This window comes from Artibeus jamaicensis, unplaced genomic scaffold, assembly GCF_021234435.1.
Source record: "Artibeus jamaicensis isolate MK-2021 breed Jamaican fruit bat unplaced genomic scaffold, CSHL_Jam_final contig_414, whole genome shotgun sequence".
Classification (NCBI taxonomy): Eukaryota; Metazoa; Chordata; class Mammalia; order Chiroptera; family Phyllostomidae; genus Artibeus; species Artibeus jamaicensis.
Window position 1 is genome coordinate 3,884,697 of NW_026521822.1, and position 19,023 is coordinate 3,903,719.

A 19,023-nucleotide genomic window follows, 5' to 3' on the forward strand; every position below is an offset into this window, starting at 1 on the left:
GTCTCCATGATTTTGGGTGTTTTGTTTTTTTTTACTTTGGGGTTGGTTTCCAGTTTCAGTCCCTTGTGGTCAGAGAAAATACTTGGTATGATTTCAACATTCTTGAATTTGTTGAGGCTCGTTCTGTGTCCTATCATGTGGTCCAACTTTGAAAGTGTTCCATGTGCATTTGAAAAGAATATGTATTTAGGTTCTTTGGGATGAAGGGCTTTATATATATCAGTTAAGTCCACTTCATCTAGGGTGTTGTTTAATGCCACAATATGTTTGTTGATATTTTGTTAGGAAGATCTGTCCATTTTTGTTAGTGGGGTTTTAAAATCCCCTACTATACTTGTATTCCTGTCTATATCTTTCTTGAATTCCTCTAAGATTTTCTTGATATATTTGGGTGCTCCTATGTTGGGTGCATATGTATTTACAATGTTTATGTCTTCTTGGTGGATTCTTCCTTTGAGTATTATGAAGTGCCCTTCTGGTTCTCTCTTCATGGGCCTTTTTTTGAAGTCTATTTTGTCTGATATGAGAATTGCTATCCCAGCTTTTTTTTTCTTGTCCATTTGCTTGGAAAATTTGTTTCCAGCTTTTCACTTTTAGTGTGTGATGGTCTTTTGTCCTGAGGTGGGTCTCTTGTAGGCAGCATATGTGTGGGTCATGCTTTCTTACCCATGCAGCTATTCTGTGTCTTTTGATTGGAGCATTTAATCCATTTATGTGTAAGGTTATTATTGATAGGTACTTATTCATTGACATTTTTGCACTTGTGTTCCTCTGTGTCTCCCTCTTTTCCTACCTCTCCTTAAAGCAGACCTTTTAGTATTTCTTGTAGAGCTGGCTTGGTGCCAGCATATTCTTTTAGACTTCTTTTGTCTTGGAAGCTATTTATTTAGTGTTCTATCTGGATCGAGAGCCTTGCTGGGTAAAGTAACCTTGGTTGTATGCCTCTGGTTCTCATTACTTGGAATATTTCTTGCCATTGTCTTCTTGCTTGGAGTGTTTCCATTGAGAAGTCAGTAGCTAACCTTATTGGGGCTCCCTTGTATGTTACTTCCTTTTTCTCCCATGCTGCCTTTAAGATTCTCTCTTTGTCTTGGAATTTTGCCATTTTAATGATGATGTGTCTTGAAGTGGGCCTCCTTGGGTTCCTCTTGATTGGGACTCTGTGATTCCTGGATTTATGTGACTTTTTCTCTCATCAAATTAGGGATATATTCTCTCATTACTCTTTCAAATAGGTTTTCTATCCCTTGTTCTTCTTCTTCTCCTTCTGGTATTCCTATTATTCGGATATTATTATTTTTCATATTGTCTTGCATTTCTCCTAATCCCTCTTCATTCTTTCTGAGCCTCTTTTTCCTTTCCTGTTGTTTCTGTGAGGTGCTTTCTACTTTGTCCTCCAACTCACTAATGGGATCTTCTGTCTCATCTACCCTATTTTTAATGCTTTCTACTGTGTTTTTCAATTCAGAAAGTGTATTCTTCATTTCCTCTTGGCCCTTGCTAATAATTTCCATTTTTTTTTTCATGTTGATATAGTTTACAGTGAGAGCATTGTAGCTCCCCTGTAGTTTCTGGTAGCTGATTGTGAGCTCTTTGAACTTCCTGATAACCAGTGCTTTCAATTCAATATCTGATAGTTGACTTGCCTGTATTTCATGAAACATTCTTTCTGAGGGTTCCTCCTTTCCTTTCATTTGGGTATTGTTTCTTTGTCTTCCCATTGTTTGTGAGACTCTTCTTGTTATCCTCAGCTTCTTAGATTAATCTGTTTTTTTTTTTTTAAGATTTTATTTATTTGTCTTTAGAGGGGAAGGAGAGAGGGAGAGCAATGTATGGTTGCCTCTAGTGCATCCCCTGCAGGGAACTGGCCTGCAGGGAACCTGCCTGCAACCCAGGCATGTGCCCTGACTGGGAATCGAACTGCGATCCTCTGGTTCACAGGCCCATGCTCAATCCACTGAGCTACACCAGCCAGGGCAGATTAATCTGTTTTTATACCCTGGGTTTATGGTGTGAACTTCTGTGGTGGAATGCCTGTGAATTTCAGTGGTGCAGTTTCTTTCAGTTATCTTGTAATTGTCTGCTTCCCCCTACTCAAATATGCAGCAACGTTTGGCTTCTCTCCTACAGCAAAGTGCAATTTGTCTTTCTGACTCCACTATTGGGAGGCCTCTTCTATGGTTCCAGCTCAGGTCTTTTTGTATTTTAAAGTTGATTGTGACTCTTGTGGGTAAAAGAAAGAAAAGACAAGGAAAGAAACAAAAGGAAAAAAAAGAATAGGGGAATGGAAGAAAGAGCAATAAGTTTAGAAAGGAAAGAATAAGGAATAAAACAGAAAATCTGAGAAAAGAGGACAAAAGTATTGAAAAATGAAACAGTAATAAAATTTAAAAGAAATAAAATTTTTTTAAAAAGCAAAAAGACAAAGAAAAGGAATGGGAAAAGAAAGAAAAGTAAAAGAAAAAGAATAAAAAGTAAAATAAAACAAAGAGAAAAAACCAAAAACAACCACAAAAAAGGAAATATCACTTTTTGGTTTCAAACTAGCCAAACCGGTTTTTCTGGCTGCAGTTGGCTGAGGGATGATTGCTGTGATTTTTCTGCCAACCCTGTCCTAGGAACCAGACACTTGGAACCTGTTCCCAGCTCCCTACAATGGGAAACTAGGACTTCCTCACAGTGCTCTTTTCCCAGGGGTTACCACCATGGGCTGGTTTGCGGTGCTTGAAGGCGCCTGTGCTGGCCTAGTTGCCTGGTTCCCTCAGGATTGAGCACAGACCTGCCCCCGTTCTGTGGGGAAGCTCTAGGCCCTCTGCCCAATCTGTGGTTTGCTGCCAAGCTGGGTGTGGAGCAGACCAGGCTGTTGTGTCTATTGGATTCAGAGCCCCACACTGTACCTCTCAGTTCTCCTGGGCTGGCAACAACAGAGTCCTTGGTTGGGGCCCTTTTCCTCAGCACCCTCTCTGCAAATTCTATCATACAAGTCTCTCCTGGCACCCCACCGTGCTTGGCCAGAAAGGGAGGGGGTTGAGGGTCTCAGCTCTTTTCCCAGGACCCCTCAGTGCCCGGGGCTTCCAGATAGTCCAAGGGGGGTGGACTGGAAGCTGGGAGCCAATCTGAGGACTGGGCGCTGACCTATAAACTCTGTGTGCGTCATTGTACACTGCATGGTGTGTACTGATCCCCCGAACTGTGCCCAGGCTGAAATCCCTTCTGCTCCTGTGTTTGTCTGGGTCCCCTGGCCAACCTCGGTGGAAAAATTCTAGGGGTGGAGCAGCTCGGGGAACCCATCTGGGAGCTGAACGCTGTCCCAGGTGCCGCCAGGCACTTGCCCAGACACACTGCGCACCAGGCGCTGGGCCCCCGAACTGTGCGCAGGCTGAAATCTCCTCTGCTCCTCTCTGGTTGGGCCACTTGTCAGGTCCCCGCCGAAAAATCCTAGGGAGGGCGCTGTCTGGGAGCTGAACGTTGGCTCAGGCGCCGTTGGGCACTCGCTGCCGGGCACTAGTCCCTCAACCATGCACTGGCAGAGATCCCTGCTGTTCCTCTTTGCTCCATCCGAGACTACTGTACCCATGCTGTCTCCCTACCTTCTGGTTCCTCCGTGACCATGGAGGTTTCTGGTCCCTTATTTTCACATATGCTTGGCAACTGCTGGCTTGCTGGCTTCTCCTCCTCTGATCAGACAGGTTTCTCTCCCTTTTGTACTAGGAACTGGTATCTGCTCCATCCTATTCCATCGCCATCTTGAAAGCCCACCTAGAACCTAATTTTTAAATAAGATTTAAAAATTATCAAAAACATGAATTAATTTTTCAAAGAACATCTGCATAAGCATTTTAATTAATTCTCATAACTTCCCAGTAAAGTCCATCGTTATCCCATATTAGACACCATATAACAAAACCCCAGGCATGAAGAACATGGATTTGGATCTAAGTTATCAAATTTAATATTCTCTCAGTGCTCCACCCCTGTTGAAGAAAACTTAGATAAACTTTATTGTAATCTCACATTTAAAGCATTTTTGTTGGGGGAAAAAGGAATATCAAAGTGTTTCAGAAACTTGTATCAAAGGAAGATTATAGGAACAAAAATTGCCTATTTGAGATGGCAAACTGAAAAGAAAAACCTCTGTTTTTTACTCTATCAGGAAAATCAATAATATTTTAAAACTAGATTTTTCTGACTCCATGACCCTCTCCCCTCTTTAGTCCAGACTAGGTTGCCACGGGCACAGACAGGGCTGGTAAGAAGGGGCAGGTGGAAAAGGGAGAGCCTGGGACTTTTAGGGGAGTCATGGGAAAGATGACAGCAGCTCCCCACCCCACTCTAATTCCAGATAAGATTTTGGTATAAGACAGTCAGTTGGAGAAGTTGGCATTGTCAAAGAGAAAAAATTTCCTGATTAATTTCACCCCATTTAATTAAGAAGCTGACCAGGAAAAGAAATATCATACTTTTGTATAAGGAAAAGGCTAGCAAGGCAAGAGGAAGATGTCACAGAAAATCTATCCTCTTGCTTCTCTGAGCGATTGTGGGGGTAGGAAGGGTACAGGGAAGCAAATAAGAAGGAGAAAGTGGGAAGTCATACCCTGATATTCCCACTCTGAGAATTTGGTGCACAGCCAACAGGCACCCTGGACAGGCAGAGAGGACACCAGGGGTAGCAGGGCAGCTGCTCACTGCCTGTTCCCTCCAGTCTGAGGCCCAGCATCATGAGGAGGATGGAGAGAATGGTCAAGCAGAAAAAGGTTCTTGATGCTGTTCCTAAACCTTGTCCAGCTTTTGCGTAGCACTGATAGTAGGTTGAGAACTTTGGGCCTTGACTCGATAGGGCAGGTACAGGACAAGACAGATGATCCTGGAGAAGCTATAGCTTCTGGGCCAGGAACCACAGGACAGATGTAAAGAGACTCAGGGCAATTTACATGTCAGAGAAAGCCAAAGGAAATAAGGGCAGCCAGGGACAGGCCCTGGCCCAGTACAAGTCAAGAAAGAAAAATCACAATGTCATCAGTCACAGATCTCAATAATAAAGCAGGTCCACACTAGGCCAAGAGGCCCTTTCTCTCATGCCCTGAGGTTCTGCGAGCCTCTCCTTCATTACCTAAACACCTTCCTTGAGTGAGTGCCAAGAAAAGGGAAAGAATTGGAAAGCCTGAGTAATTATTCCAAAGCATTAATTTAAACCTAAGGAGACTATTAAAATTATTAGACCAAACTGGACTAAAATTAGTGTGTGAGTGGAAGAAGGGACATTGCCAATAATTTGGAGCCTCCTGAGTGTTCTGGCCCCAATAATCAGTATGTGTGCTAAATTCCTACCTGGGTCTTGGTGTGTTCTTATTCTTTCTACCACACAGGATTTGATTTCTTCCTTTGGAACACTGTTCCCCTAGCTTGCTTAGTAAAACCAATCGCCTGAAGAATTTACTAAAAACACAGATTTTTCTATTTATATGCAGTCCCACCAGAACTACTGAATTAGAATCTCTAAGGGAGGATCTGAGAATCCATATTTTTTGCAAACATCTCTTGTGACCTTTGCAATCACTTTGACAAATGCTGCTGTAGATTATAGAGTAGCTCCAACATGTCAAACATGATGTCATAAGACCTCTAAATTGCGTGGCCTGGCAGGGTGATTCTGGCTATGTTTACAACTACTATGCAAAAGTGTTGTAGCTTCCTGAACCATGATTCTTCTTGATTGCATTTCTTCTTTAGCGTTTAGGGGCCCAAATGTTATAACTTCGTTACCATGCTTAAACAAAGCCAGATTAAATTCCATCAATTGGGTTAATGATATTAAGCCTTCTGTTTTGAGTCAGGCAGACAAATCCAAAGCTTGGATGGTTGTTTCCCACAATTCACTCTGGCTATCAGGATCAGTTTGGTGTGAAGAGTGCCAATCGGAGCAAAACTAATGATGTGGGTTCTCTAGTAAAGTGAAGGATGCTCCTTCTCTACCCCAGATTAGAGTTGGGTAGAGATATCAATTAATTTAAATTAATTTCAGTTTGACATGGTAGTAACCACAATACTTGGGGGCAAGACATAAAAATCTTCATTTCTGACAAGGTCACCCAGAAAGTTTGCAAATTTTGCCACCAGATAGAGAGCAAAAACCTATAGTCATATCAGACACAGCCCAGATTCTAGAGAAAATAAAGGTATTTTAGTCAGGAAACTTGCTAATTTCCAGAAAAAGAAGATGGCAACAAAGAGTGCATGGCTTGAAGCCCATGAGGAAGAACCCATGGCTCACCTGGGAAAATGCCTCTCTCTTCCAAGCACTGGAGACCAGAGCAGAGGCTGCTAGTCAAATGGAAGCCATTCTGGACCCAGAAGCAACTTCCTGACATGGACCTATTATACAATAACTAGAAAATGGCTGAGACCTGAAACCTGTCTCACAGAGTCAACAGACTTCCAACCCTGTAAGGGAAGCAGACTGTGCCAGACAGTCCTGCAGGGGTGCAAGGAGGAAATCACAGGCCCTGTCTCTGGGATCAGGATGGGCTCTAAGATGGCCAGGTTGAAGCCCAATTCTGAAAACTGAGTAGGCTTTTGTTCTTGATTTTATTTTGTTTTCATATTTTACCATGTGCCAAAAAGGATTTGAAGCAATTTTTAACTGGGGTGCTGCCAACTGAGAATTAGTTTGCTGGCAGAGAAAATAGTAGGAAGTAAGGCACAAAATAATGATACGTGAATACAACGGAGCTGGGGAGGAGAAAAAGGTGCAGTGAGGTGCGGAGGTCGGTGGGAAAGGTGCATCAGGTGGTGCTCCACCCTCCCAGGTGAAAGGAGATGAGGGCCTGGGCTGAGGCAGGATTAGTGGACCTGGAAAAGAGGGAAACACTTGAAGACATTTTAAAAAGTAGAATCTGCAGGACTGGCCACAAATGGAATGTGGTGGTTAAACAAAAAAGCTAGTAGTTGAGAAAAATGTTGAAAGTTTTAGTTTTAGTGGAGACCAGATGAAAACATTATTAGCCAAGATGTAAAATACAGGATTAAGTGTCAGGCAGAGAGACACCTGGGCATAAATGAAACAGTTTACAACCAGTTAGTTTGGAATTATAAAAATATAGATTATAGGTGAAATGGGTGAAGAGGATCAGAAGGGACAAACTTCCAGTTATAAAATAAATAAGAGGATGTAATGTACAGCATGGTGACTATAGTCAATGATACTTTATTGTGTATATGAAAGTTCTAAAAGAGTAGATCTTAAAAGTTCTCTCAACACAAGAAAAAATTTGGTAACTACATAAAGTGATGAATATTAACTAGATTTATGTGGTGATCATTTTACAATGTAAACAAATAGCAAACCATTATATTGTACACCTAAAACTAATACAATATATCAATTATACCTCAATAAAAATTAAGGGAAGAATTCCAGAACCAAAGTTATTTTAAATATCTTAGAAGAGTTAAAATTATTAAATAAAAAGTTTTAATATCTAAGTGCCAAGAAAAAAGATTCTTCAAAGAAACAGCAACAACAAATAGATGGTATATAAAAACCTACCTCTTTTTAAAACATATACTTTATTGCTTATGCTTTTATAGTTGAATCATTTTTTTCTCTTTTATTCTCCTCTGCCCTACACACCCCCTCCCACCATCATCCCCTCACCTTTATACATGTCCATGGGTTGTACATATAAGTTCTTTGGCTTCTCCATTTCCCATCATATTCTTAACTTCCATCTGTCTATTTTCTACCTACCATTTATGCTTTTCATTCCCTGTACCTTTTCCTCCATTCTCCCCTCTTGCCCTCCCCACTGATACCCCTCCTTGTCATTTCTATGTCTGTGAATCTGTTCTTGTTCTAGTTGTTTGCTTAGTTTTTGTTTTTTATTTTTTAGGTTCAGTTGTTGATAGTTGTGAGTTTGTTGTACTTTTATGTTCGTGTTTTTAATCTTTTTCTTTTTTTTTGAATTGTTTGAAATCTTTAATTTTGAACATTTTAATGACATTGTGTATTATATTTGAGAAATAATGATATTTTAAGGGAAAGAAATAAATCCTTTGAAACTAATGTTCTAATATACTATTGACTTCTATGTACTTGAAAAGTAACTAAATAATCTTTTTCTTAGATAAGTCCCTTTAACATTTCATATAATAAGGGCTGAGTGATGATGAACACCTTTAACTTGACTTTATCTGGGAAGCACTTTGCCCTTCCATTCTAAAGGATAGCTTTACTGGAAAGAGTAATCTTAGATGTAAGGGCTTGCCTTTTATAACTTTGATTTCTTCTTTCCATTCACTTCTTGCCTATTAGGTTTCTTTTGAGACATCAGCTGACACTCTGATGGGAACTCCTTTGTGGGTAACTGTCTCCTTTCTCTTGCTGCTTTTAAGATTCACTCCTTATCTTTTATTTAATCTTGGTTAAGGTAATAATGATGTATCTTGGTGTGTGCTTCCCTGGGTCTAACTTCTTTAGGACACTCTGAGCTTCCTGGACTTTCTGGAAGTCAATTTACTTTGCCAGATTATGGAAGTTATCTTTTATTATGTTTTCAAATAAGTCTTCAATTTCTGGCTCTTCCTCTTCTCCCTCTGGCATCCTTATGATTCAGTTGTTGGAATGTTTAAAGTTGTACTGGAGGTTTCTAAACCTCTTTTCATTTTTTTGAAGTCTTGTTTCTTCATTCTGTTCTAGTTGAATGCTTATCTCTTCCTTCTGCTCCAGATTGTTAATTTGAGTCTGGTTTCCTTCCTTTCACTGTCAGTGCCCTGTACATTTTCCTTTATTCCACTTTTCATAGCCTTCACTTTTTACTCTATTTTGCAACCATACTCAACCATTTCTGTGAGCATTCTAATTACCAGTGTTTTGAATTCTGCATCTGATAGGTTGGCTATCCCTTCATCACTTAGTTATATTTTCTCTGGAGCTTTGATCTGTTCTTTCACTTGAGCCATTTTTTTTTTTTTGTCTCAGCATGCCTGTTAGTATAAGGGGCAGAACTTAGATACTTGCCAGGGTAGGGCAACCCACTTCACTGCGTCATGCATGACACTGTATGTGGGGGAGGGGTCTGAGAGGGAACAATGCCACTTGCTCGGCTCTCTGCTGGCTTTTAGTTACCTCCTCTGCTACACACAAGCAAATTGGTCCCTCCCAGTGCTGATTTCCAGGCGGGTTTCTGTAAGTTCTAGGACTGTGTGGGTCTCTCCAACAAACTCTCCTCTGAGGCTAGGAGTTTCTCCCGCCCCCTCAACCTCCACAGGTTTTTTCAGTCAGAGGTTTTGAGGCTTCATTTCCCCACACTAGAAACCTGAGTTGTGCTGTTTATCCCACTCCCTAAATTTTCCTCCCAGTTTGTCTGCATGCAAATTTGGGACCACCTGCTCTGCTAGCCACCACCTTGTTGGGAGTCGTCTCCACCCCAGCTGCCCATCTCTACTCCTCCTATGAGTCTGGATGAATGTTTCTTAACCCCTTTGTTGTCAGATTTCCATAGAGTTTAATTTTTCTGGGAATTCTGGTTATTTTTGGTTTTACATTTATCATTATCCTTCTTTTGGTTGTGTGAGGAAGCAAAGTGTATTCTTGGCCGGAAGTCCAGGATGTATATCAAAAACGCAACTTGGTGACCTCATTTATGGAGAGTAATTTTGACAAAATGATGTGAAAACATGCTATTCTGTTATAAATATTTAGTATATTAGGTGCCACTTTTAGCTGCAATTGCAAATAAAGGGGAACATATGCTCCCACTATCATAAAAAGTGTTGATTATAAAGTTTTTATTTGTAGTAAGCACCAGGTACAACACAAATAGAATGAAGTGTAGTGCTGAGTAAGAGAACTATGAGACAATTCTGAAGCCAAAAAAACAATTTTTATTGTTTATATATTGTATAGATAAATAATAGAGAGATAGATAGATACACAGACAGACAGATATAGATAGATAGATAGATAATGCAGGAAAAGTATCTCCAGAACAGCTACTACTCAGAGCCAAGAGCTTAAGTTCCAACCTTAAGGAGGGATCAGAACAAGAAGAGTATGTATTGGAGCACATAAACTTCAAAAATAAGATGAAAACAGAATAGGAGCTCAATTTGCAACATCCTTGAGACCTAGGGACTGAATACCACATACATTATTTTATCCTGTGCTTCCTTGAATTTTGGTGTTGCAATTGTTTTATTTTGTTGTGTTTGCTTTTGCCAAGCAGAAAATACTCTGAGAAATGAGAGGGTGCCAGCAGGCCAGAGGATAGCAGTACTAGTCCTGCATTCTTGCTTTTGAAGGGGGTAAGGGTGAAGACAAGCCAGAGGGAAATAATGAGCAGCACAACTAATTCCAAAAGCCCCAGTGTCAGTGTTACAGGAAAATGAAGCGACCAGACACCGAGGGATTCTGGAGTATGAGGTTTATTTCTTAATGTGCATGGGCCCAGAGGAGTCAGTGTCCAAATTCTGAGCCCCGAACAAAGGATTCTTGGGGAATATATAGATTAGGGGTCTTCCTGTCTACATGACAAACGTGGGATACAGAAGCAGAATGTGATAATTGTTCTATCAGCGGGGGTGCTAGTTCCAGTCCTACTGACTATCCAGCTATCAGCTTTCCCAGCAGGGGTGCTAGTCCCAGCCCTACTGACTATCTGGCTATCCGCTTTCCCAGTGGGGGTGCTAGGTGAGTCAAAGTCTCCTTGGACTTCTCCCTTCATTCCCCCCTGTGGGTGCTTAGACAGCGCTTTCATTTGTCTCTGCACCCAGAAGAGGATTTCTCTGCTTGTATTGTTGTTGAAGCGTTAGGATGCGGCTGGCAGTTTTCCTTACTAATGTACTTTCCAGCTGGCTGACTACCGTCCTGATGGCCCAGGGCTCTATAGTAATTATAAGTATGAGTATTATTACTGGGCCTAGTATGGGGGCCAGAGTGGAGAGTAAAATATCCTGCCACCAAGACGTGGGCCTATTCCCTGAGCCTGGCCTGAATCTAATTTTCAGTTCGTTTATGCGCTGGATGTTTTCTTCAACTAGGCCACTTTCATTAACAAAATAACAGCATTCCTCCCCCAGGAATATGCAGGTGCCTCCTTTGTCTGCAGTAAGGAGGTCTAGAGCTCAGCGATTCTGCTGTGCTACTCTGGCTAGGGAGAGGATCTGGTGTTGGAGTGAGGCCATGGAGGTGGCTACTGAGGATAGAGCTTTGTTGAGTTCTTGACGTATGGCGTCCTGGGATTGCAGACTAGTGGCCAGGCCAGCTCCCCCTGCACCGATACCAGCAATGGAAGCTGCAAAGCTCAGGCCTATTAAAACCGGGAGGAATACAGCTCGTTTATGCAAAGTGGATCCGACATACTTAGCTTCTAATTCACCTGGGGGATAAGCAAAAAGCTGAGGGGCTGGGGCTACTAAGATGTATACCTGAGTATCCGAGCAATTAATCTTTGGAAGTAAGGTCTGGTTAGTCCAGAAAAATAGTCCATCTGGTGGGCGGAGGGTAGCTTTTCTCTTTTCCTTACACCAGTCCGAGCTGTTGAGGTAGGACTCTTCCCCCTGGTTCTTATATAGGGGCGCCCTGACTGGTCCGGTGTACCAGTCTGGGCTGGATCTTGCTGTCTCAGAGGGGGTTGCGTTCACTCAGACTGCTATCAGAGGGGGTTTGCTGAGGGAAGCACAGAGGAAACAGTCTGTGAAGTTCTCAGGACTACTCAAATTGAGGAGAGCTGCTCCCTCCTGGATTAGAGTGATCCAGGAGAAAGGGGTCCCTGGGTTGTTGACTGCTGGTTCAGTATTCTCTATTGTTTCCTGAACAGTTTTTAGATGATGTAGTCCTATATATAATTCCCTTCTTTTGAAGACTATAATATCTCCTACTGGTCCAGAATGGAGCATATTTACATAAACTTTCCCTTTAATTCCCTTTTCCCATCTCGGGTCTTCTGCTTTGTCTAGGGTGATCCAGATATATCTCCCGTCATTAGCGTGGACTCTGCAGTTTCGGTAGGCCCAACCCCCATACGTCTCTGGCCACCAATTGCAGCTATTGTCTACCTGATCTTCCTGGAAGCAAACAAATGGGTCTGTGCCCCAAAACCAGTCATTTAGACATTCAAGGGCTCCTACTTTAACAGCTATTTTTGCTTTTCCCTTACACAATCCCTTACAGTCTAAGGTAGCCAGAGTGGTTACTTTAGTCTGAGTCCCTTGTTTTCTACATTCTTGTACTACTATTGTCTCCTTATATTGCCCTGTGGTAAGGATGAAGGGGAGAGTTAGGACAATTAGAGCGAGAACTATGGAGGTCATAATTCTATATGAAACAACTAAGGGCTTGAAAAGTACACACTAGTCCAAGGCAAAGGAGTTCTAGGACGATTTGCTCGCCTGATGACCAGTCTCCCAGAGCAGTGTACCAGAGTCCAAGTCCCCCGAAGACAGTGAAGGTCCCAGTGATGGCGTGATGTTCCCAGGAACAATGGTCCATTCTGTCCTCCCCTCCTGGGGGGTCTTCCGGAGTCTCAGGGCAGGCACTTGGTCTGGCTCTGATGGTCTCCTCTCAGTGGCTTCCTCGGGGGGTGCTACAACCTTGGCTCATGTGTGATGGATCCAAGGAGTTATACCTGCAACCTTTAAAGCAGTGGGGGTAGTTAACAGAATTAGGTAGGGCCCAACCCACTTGGGTTGGAGGGATTCTCTTTTCCAGTCTTTTACCCATACATATTGTCCCAGCCGGAAAGAGTGGGCTGGCCCCCCTGTCTGAACTATTTCTAACCCTAGGTGAGCTTGCCTAATTCTATCTAGCTCTAGGCCTAACACTGTTAAGTAAGCAGTCTGTCTGGTTTCTCCTAGGGTAACTAAATCCGTTGTGCGGGGGCAGTCGTGTTAGAGGGGTGGCTCTTCTGTAAAGGATCTTGAAAGGTGTGTACCCTGCTAGGTTAGGTGTGCATCTAACTCTAAAGAGGGCAAGGGGTAGCAGGTCTGGCCATGGCAGGTGGGTTTCTTGACAGAGTTTCCCTAGAGTCTCTTTCAGGGTCCTGTTCATTCTCTCAACTTTTCCTGAACTTTGAGGTCGATAGGCAACGTGGAGGTTCCATTTGAGGTTTAGGCTCTTAGTTGACAGCTGGACTATTTTTGCAGTGAAAGCTGGCCCATTGTCGCTCTGGAGACTGTAGGGTAGTCCGTGGCGAGGTATGATCTCCCGCAGTAGCACCCGGGCTACTTCCCATGCCTTCTCTGTCCGAGTGGGGAAAGCCTCTACCCACCCTGAAAATGTGCAGACGAGGACTAGGAGATACTTGTAACCAGAGCTGGGCTTGAGTTCGGTGAAATCCACCTGAAGGTCCTCTAGGGGCTGGCTTCCCATGTACTGGATCCCGGGCGGGACTGCCTTTGCTACCTTAGCATTGTGTTGGGTGCACGTCTGGCACCGCGAGGCGACTGAGGAGCAAAGGGCATCAAGAGTTGGGATGTACAGATACTTTTCTAATAGTTGGCTCAGCTTTGTCCTCCTGAGGTGGGTTAGCTGGTGGCAGTTTTGGACTAGGTTCCTCCCTTGGCTTTGGGGTACGTAGATGCGCCCGTCTTGGAGTTTCCAAAGTCCTTCAGGGGTTTCCCAGGCTGTACTTGCATGGCCCATTTGTGTTTTTCCGGGCTGTAATCTTCCTTGGCTGGAATGGTCCCTAGCAGCGGTCCCATGGTAGCCAGGACCTCTGGGGGCAGACGCGCTGCTTCTTTAGCAGCTTGGTCCACCAAGTAGTTTCCTCTAATTTCTTTACTGTTTCCCCTTTGATGTCCTCTGCAATGTACGACTGCTACCTGGAGTGGTGTGTTGACAGCTTCTAGTAGCCTTAATATTTCTTGTTTGTTCTTTATCTCTTTTCCCGCTGAGGTCAGTAGTCCCCTTTCTTTATAGATAGCTCCATGGAAGTGTAGAGTGGCGTAGGCGTATTTTGAATCAGTGTAGATGTTGACCCTTTTCCCTTTGATCAGCTCTAGGGCTCTAATGAGGGCAAACAGTTCTGCTCTCTGCGCTGACCACCCTGCTGGCAGAGCTCCTGCCTCGACTACTGTGTCTTGGGTGGTCACAGCATATCCGGCGCGATGTTCCCCAGTTTCTGTTAGGTAACTGCTCCCGTCAGTATATAATGTCCAGTCTCTCGAAGGGAGCAGCTGGTCTTTTAAATCTGGCCAACTGGCATGTAACTGATCTGTGATATCTATGCAGTCATGATCCGGGACTCCCTCCTCAGCAGGCAAGTCCGTGGCTGGGTTGACTGTCTTTAGGTGCACACGGGGGTTGCCCTGAAGTAGCCCCTGGTATTGGGCCAGCCGAGGGTTGGAGAGATACCTATGCCCAGCCCCCTCTAGGAGGCTATGCACGGCATGGGGCAGATAGAGGAAAGTCTCTTGCCCAAAAGTCAGTTTGTCGGCCTCTTTCAGCAGGATGGCGGCAGCGGCGACCGCTCTTAAACAGGGTGGCCACCCAGCTGCTACGTTATCTAGCTGCCTGGAAAGGTAGGCTACTGGTCGTTTCCAGGGGCCATAGTCTTGGGTCAGTACCCCCAAAGCAATTTTGTCCTTCTTGTGGATGTAGAGCCAGAAAGGCCTCTCTGGGTCAGGGAGCCCCAAGGCAGGCGCACGGGTCAAGCAGTCTTTGATCTGTTGGAAGGCCTCTGCCTGGTCCCCAGTCCACTGAAAGGGCTCTGTGTCTGGGCCCCCGACCACCTGATAGAGGGGCCTAGCCAACTGGGCATACCCTGGAATCCAGAGGTGACAGAACCCAGCAGCCCCTAGGAACTCTCTGAGTTGTCTGCGATTTGATGGGGCCACCATTTGCTTTATGACTGCTTTCCTCTCTATGTCTAAGTCAGGTTCCATTGCCCCTGACTTATCTGGAACTCTAGGTATTTTACCATCTCCTGACAGAGCTGTGCCTTTTTCTTAGACACCCGGTACCCTTGCTCTGACAACAGTTGTAAAAGAGCCCCTGTATGGGCTCAACAATTATCTTCTCCTTGCTCTGCCAGTAGGAGGTCATCTACATACTGGAGGAGGGTGACCTCTGGGTACTCGTCTCTGAATGGCCGCAAGTCACGTGCCAGGGTCTCACTGAAAATGGTGGGTGAGTTCTTAAACCCTTGTGGCAGTCGCGTCTACGTTAATTGTGTCTTTTCACCCGATACTGGATCTTCCCACTCAAAGGTGAAGATGGCCTGCGACTGTGGAGCTAATGGGATGCAGAAAAATGCATCCTTTAAATCCAGGCAGGTGAAATGAGTAGCGGCGTTACTCATTTCATGGCGTTACCGAGCAAGGTGTACGGGTTCGGGACAACTGGGTGCAAGGTCACTGTGGCCTGATTGACTGCCCTTAAGTCCTGGACTGGCCAGTACCCAGTTCCATCCAGTTTCTTCACCGGGAGCAGAGGGGTATTCCATGGGGATTGGCAAGGATTAAAATCCCTGCCTATAGATGCTTATTGATTATAGGCACAATCCCTAGCCGCGCGTCTCAGGGAACGGGGTACTGCTTTAGGCTCCATGGGGCCGCTCCAGGGCACCAGCTCCACTAGCATCGGCTCTCTGACTCGAGCTAGTCGTGGTGGATTATCCTCTGCCCATACACGGGGATAGGCTTCCCATAGGGCATCCCGAGGTGTTGCCTCTTGCTGCTAGTGGAGTCTATATTCCTCCTCCCTTGGCAGTACTAGTGCAATTGTCTGCGGAAATGGGAGGTCTAACGTGGCCCCTTCTGGATGGAAAGTGACGAGCACTGCTAGCTTGGTCAAGATGTCCCGGCCTAGTAGTGGGAGTGGGCAGTCTGGTAGGTATAAGAACTCGTGGGTGATCTGGTGGCCTCCTAGTTCTACCTTGCGGGCCTGGCAGAACCTCTGAGGGCTAGCCGAGAGCCCCGTTGCTCCCTGCACTAGTACCTCTTTTCCAGTGGGTGGGCCTACCGGTTGGGTGACGACTGAGTGTTCTGCTCCGGTATCTACCATAAAGTCAATGTCCTGACCCCCTACTCGCATTCTGACCATGGGCTCTTGGGGGCTGAGAATGATGGAACCCGGTCGGTCCTAGTCTTGACTGAATCCTGCCAAGGCTAGGACATTGGGAGCCGGTGCTGCTGGGACCCCAGTCCCTGCCGGATCGGAAGTTTGTCCCTCCTGCCTCTTTAGGGCTGGGCAGTCGCACTTCCAATGTCCCTTCTCTTTGCAGTAGGCACACTGATCTTTCTCTGCCTTGGAATGGCCTTTTTTCCTAGTGGGGCCCGTTTGGGTTTGGGGTGGCCCACTTAAGGCCGCAGCTAGTAGGGCAGCCTGCATCTTTTGGTTCTCCAGCCGAGCAGTGGCTGCTGCCTCATCCCGGTTTTCATAGACTTTATTGGCCACTGCCATCAACTGGTTCAGGTTCATGACAGTAAATCCTTCTAACTTTTGTAATTTTCTCCTGATGTCTGGAGCGGACTGCGAGACAAACACCATGGCTACCATACAATTGATTTTCTGCAGCCTCGGGGGTCAAAGGGGGTGTATACTCGATAGGCCTCCATCAGCCTTTCAAGGAAGTCCCCGGGCCACTCATCTGCCCTCTGGAGCACTGTCGCTACTTTGGCCATATTTGTTGGCCTCCGGGCCGCTGCCCTGACTCCCTGGAGGAGGGAGTGGCGATAGAGGTCTCGAGCTGCTCGACCTTGTTCAGTGTTTGGGTCCCAGGCTGGCTGCTGCTCAGGTGCAGCTACTCGGGCATAGTCTGAAGGATCTAGGGTCCCGGCCGGGGCATGCACCTCTAGAAATCGCCGGGCCTCTAGAAGGATCTTTCTCCTCTCCTCAGTGTTGAACAAGGTGAGGAGAAGTTGGCGACAGTCAAACCACGTTGGTCGGTGGGTCTGAATGATGGAGTCTACTAGTTCTATCATCGCCTGTGGTTTCTCTGAAAAGGGTGGCGTGTGGTGTTTCCAATTCAGCAGGTCAGTTGTACTAAAAGGTTGATAATAGTACGTGACCAGACCTGGTTGGATCGTCCCGTCTTCATTTACGCGGGGCGCTGCCTGAACTTCCCTAAGGGGCATCTGGAATGGACCCTGGTGGTGGCTTCTCAGGCGAGCCACCATTGGCAGCGAGTCTGGTCGGGGCGGAGGCAGCACAGGGTAACGGACCGCCTCTTGCTGCTGAGGCTGCTGCAGAGAGAGACTGACTGGGGCGGAGTCAGGGGCTCAGCTGGCCGTGCCGTTGGGGGTGCAGGTGATGCTCCATAGGGGGGCGGCTGGAGGACAACTAATTCATCCTCCTGGGAGGGGTCTTGGTGTATGGGAGGCCTGGATCGAGCCACTAAGACGGAGGATGAGCTGTCTCTAGATTGGGAGCAGCAGGCTCGAGACCTCGTTCAGCCCTTCTCTCTAGCACCTCTCGATTGTCCCTGCACCCCTGCGCACTGGCTCAGCCACTGAGGCATGTCCTGTGCTAATTCCTGCCATCTATCTATATAGGGGAACTGATCTGGGTGTCCTGGCTTCCCCGTGACTTTGGCATGGACTGCCCTAATTGTGGAGAGGTTCAAAGTTCCCTCAGGGGGCCAGCCGACTCCGAAGGTCGGCCATTCCAAGGTACAAAATGTTTCTAGCTGACCAGCATTTAGGGACGGGTCTTGTCCCTTGAATTTACCAAAATTCTGCAACACGCAGTCTAAAATAGTGGACGGCTTTCCTCCCATTCCGAAGCCTCCCTCACAACACGGACACACAAAGGGTGGGGTAGATTCGCTCATCCGCCTGGCCTGCTCCCCCGAGGGATGAAGTCAGTCTTGGCTAAGGTTGCCCCAGCAGAATTCGGGGTTAGCTGCCAACCGTTATGCCGTATGACCTGACACAGGAACCACAGGTTGGGACCCACTCTTGCTCCGTAGGACCAGCCTGTGGAGCCACAAACACAGTCACACACACTTTCACTCTCAAGCACTCTGAGTTTAAACAATCTCTCCCGGAGTGAGGGTCAAGTGCTCGGACTCAGCATGAATCCGACCCAAGGTCCTAATTTGAGGTGATCAGCCTCTTTCTAGTCTCGGGTAAAGTCCCCGGGGCACTCACCAATCTGGCACCTTCTGTCAAGTCGTAGTCTGGAATCCTCGCTTCCCGCCTGGTCGTGCGGGCCAGCGGCCGTCACCCCAACCGGACAGGGCCTAAGAAATCTTAGGGCACATGCACCCCCGCTTCCCCAGTTGGACCTCCAGCCGCCTCCCCACTTATCCAGTTGGTGACAAGACGGCCTGAATTTGTGTGAGGTCGCTTCCTGACCAATGCACCAAATGTTATGGGGAAATGAAGCGACCAGACACCGAGGGATTCTGGAGTATGAGGTTTATTCCTTAACGTGCACGGGCCCAGAGGAGTCAGTGTCCAAATTCTGAGCTCCGAACAAAGGATTCTTGGGGAATATATAGATTAGGGGTCTTCCTGTCTATGTGACAAACGTGGGATACAGAAGCAGAATGTGATAATTGTTCTATCAGCGGGGGTGCTAGTTCCAGTCCTACTGACTATCCAGCTATCAGCATTCCCAGCAGGGGTGCTAGTCCCAGCCCTACTGACTATCTGGCTACCTGCTTTCCGAGTGGGGGTGCTAGGTGAGTCAAAGTCTCCTTGGAATTCCTCCCTTCATCAGCTGAGGGGCCAAGGGAACTGGTCCAACCTGCAAGACACCTAGAGTTTTATCCAGTGAATATTATGCTCAACCAGTCCAGGTCTCTGGGGATTGCAGAAGTCAAGCCCATATCTCTAAATAAGGCACAAAAACAAAGTGTGAGTGAGCATGCCCTGCCTTTACCTGTATTTTCTGCTAGGCAAAAACAAACAAAACAAAACAATTGCTACACCACAAAAATGTATCTGAGTAATCAGTCCCTAGGTCTCAAGGATGTTGCAAATTGAGCTCCTATCTTATTTATATCTTATTTTTGTAATTTAATTGGTATTCATCTTGTTTCTTCTCCCACCATTGAGCACATACACTGCTTTGAGAAAAAC